General features: G+C 44.2%; 1 long non-coding RNA gene across 1 annotated transcript; it reads left to right on the top strand.

The window, feature by feature from the left end:
• Positions 1-470: 470 nt before the first annotated feature.
• On the top strand, positions 471-2,191 carry LOC310698650. The gene is made up of 4 exons (XR_014521659.1): positions 471-889; positions 1,536-1,591; positions 1,668-1,725; positions 1,819-2,191. It is a non-coding gene; the product is annotated as an uncharacterized lncRNA (long non-coding RNA).
• The last annotated feature ends 937 nt before the right edge of the window (positions 2,192-3,128 follow it).

A 3,128-nucleotide genomic window follows, 5' to 3' on the forward strand; every position in this document is an offset into this window, starting at 1 on the left:
TAATATATTAAAAAACCTGGAGTAGCAAACTTCTTCCTTTGTCTGTAACGTCTCACTTAGTTACCTTCAGCTGCAATACTTTTGTATTATCAGAGGCGGCGATAATAACTAACAAGTAATCTCTAACTGGGACGCAAGTGGCGCTGTGGGTAAACCACAGAGCCTAGGACTTGCCAATCAGAAGGTCGGTGGTTCAAATCCCCGTGACAGGGTGAGCTCCCATTGCTCGGTCCCTGCTCCTGCCAACCTAGCAGTTCGAAAGCACGTCAAAGTGCAAGTAGATAAATAGGTACCGCTCCGGTGGGAAGGTAAACGGCGTTTCAGTGCACTGCTCTGGTTCACCAGACGCGGCTTAGTCATGCTGGCCACATGACCCAGAAGCTGTACGCCAGCTCCCTCGGCCAATAAAGCGAGATGAGCACCGCAACCCCAGAGTCAGTCACGACTGGACCAAATGGTCAGGGGTCCCTTTACCTTTAATTTCTAACTGCTCTATTGTAATTATACCAGCAATACAGTTGTGTGTCTTCTGGCTAAAGGTCAACTAGGTGAGTATCTTGTTCTTGGCTGAGGAGAAAATATGTGTTGTGTTCTGCCTGCAACTCTTTGTACAAAGATACTTTCAGGTCGCAGTGAGGGGGATCATTCAAGCACCCTGAGCCCATTAGAGAAAAGGTAGGCTCCAAATGGAATCATACATCAAATATGCAAACTAAATATTCCAAAGAGCTTGTATTGAGCAATGTTGGTTATTCAATCACTTTTTCAGAAGAGCTGCAAACTTGAAAGCCTAATGCAGTCACTCTCCGTGCTTCTACCTGGAGGGACTTCTCTTGTCGGGACACCACTGCAAGGGAGGCCCTTTCCTGTGCCATCACCACACAATAAGGTACATCATTTGGTGGGACAGCCAACCTTGCTTTGTTCCAGCTCTTTTTTTTACAGACCTCACAGAGCTACCTGTGCCTGAAGCAGATTGCCTGCTCAATTGACAAGTACAGTGGTACCTCGGGTTACATATGCTTCAAGTTACAGACACTTCAGGTTACAGACTCCGCTAACCCAGAAATAGTACCTCGGGTTAAGAACTTTGCTTCAGGATGAGAACAGAAATCGTGCAGTGGCGGCGCGGCGGCCCCATTAACTAAAGTGGTGCTTCAGGTTAAGAACAGTTTCAGCTGAAGAACGGACCTCCAGAATGAATTAAGTACTTAACCCGAGGTATCACTGTAAGGCAGTGTCAGAGCTCTTGATACATCAAGTGAACATCTGCAGCATAGGATTGAGAGATACTTGCGTCTTGACTGCACTGCTTTAGGTAACCTGCTGTTTTTGCTCCTCTGTGTCTGGAGGGGAGGGCTGCTGAAGACCCTAGTCTCTTCCAGGTGCATCCCAGTGACGCAAGAAATGGAATTTTGCAAACCTTCAGGAAACTTAACGGCAAGTGAACTTCACACTCCACAATTCAGTGATCTTTTTCAGTACAATCCTTTTGTGCTGGCATCTCCATTTCCCCCCACTTGATCTCTTCACAGTTTTGTCCAAGAGCCCACCACACTCAGGTGAAGCCAGCTCCTCCTGCAGAAGTCAGGTTGGTAAGAACATTTCTCTGGAATTAGCGGGAATAGGCTGGGGACAAGCTAATGAGTCCAGATTGCTTTTCACAGACCAGCAGAAGGAACTTCCAGGCCCATGAATTCACACTTCAGAGGGACAAACAAAAAGGTGAGTTTTAAGACTGGAACCAGCCTCTCTCTCTGTTCTGCCCTGCAAATTAATGGCAGTCAAAATGACACTCTGTGACTTAAACACATCTAGGTGAATATCCCTTGCTTGGCCGGCAAGAATACTGCTAGCCCAAAAATGGAAACAAGAATAATTACCGTCGATGGAAGAATGGAGAATGAAGTTAATGGAATACGCAGAACTTGATAAATTAACAGGAAGGATCCGAGGCCTACGAGACCACAGATTCACTGAAGACTGGAGTAAATTTGTAGACTATTTGAAAAGTATTCGCAATGAACAATTAACGTTTGTAGGTTTGCAAGAGGCTCTGTGAAAATAATATTTGAAATATTGTAAAAAAGGGAATAAGAGGGAGGAGGCTTTTAATAAAAGGCAATAATAGATTAAGAAATGCGGAAGAAGGATTAAAACGGAGGATTTGCAGAGGAGCTGAGGGAACTCCAAAAAATGTATTTGTGAAAAATTGTGTTATGTGTTTTTATATCGATGTGTTGTAAAAAAAAATATTTTTTTTAAAAAAAAGAATATCCCTTGCTTGGCAAGGGATAAAACCTCGATTGTGTTCTGTCTGCAACTTCATAACTCTTAAGGGTTTTCTTTTTCCTGAGAGAACATTCAGTATTCAGAGTGTTCGCTCAGGTTTTGCTTTTCACCTTGCTGCATTGCCAAAAAAAGCAAAAGAAAAAAAAAAGCAAAAGGCGCTGGTGATTGGCACTCCTGGTTTCCAGGACGGGGTTCAAGTCCCTGCGGTGCCCTTGCTTACTTCCAATGCAACCTCTCTCTCTATCTATCTCTTTATCTATCTCTCCCCCCAAAAAAACTAAATCAAGCAAGGTGCTCCCCTGATATATCACTGGTGTGTGTCTAAGACAAGGTGGATTACATGGATTACATGGGTGCTTCTCATCCTAGCACTCCCAGGCACAGGGAACAAAATACTTACCATATATATATATATATATATATATGCAGGTTTTGGTGTCTTCGGGTGTCTTCCCGTGTAAGAGTTGGGGTGTCTAGGCGACGTTTCGACGAGGTCTCACTCGTCATCTTCAGGCTGGTGCTTTCGGCTTCTTGTTACTGGAACAGAGCAGGATCTCAGTGTTTGAGTTCCTATAAATACTGTTGAGGGGGTGTGGTGTATAGCCTCCAACGTTCTGGGCAGAGAGGAAGTTCCCAGGTTAGTGTGCCTTTTCTTCTTTTGTTCCTTAATTACTTGAGGGATATCTTGAGTGATTTCTTGAGTGATATTCTGAGTACCACTTAGGAGGGTCATTAAGTGTGGATTAGTTGCTAAAGCTTTCGTGTCTTGACCTCTTGAGCTTGTGAAGAGTTTTTCTGAGAAGATGGCTGTACTGCACTTAGTTGTGCTCTGGCTT

Source organism: Podarcis liolepis (genome assembly GCF_965112155.1).
Source record: "Podarcis liolepis genome assembly, chromosome: Z".
Classification (NCBI taxonomy): Eukaryota; Metazoa; Chordata; class Lepidosauria; order Squamata; family Lacertidae; genus Podarcis; species Podarcis liolepis.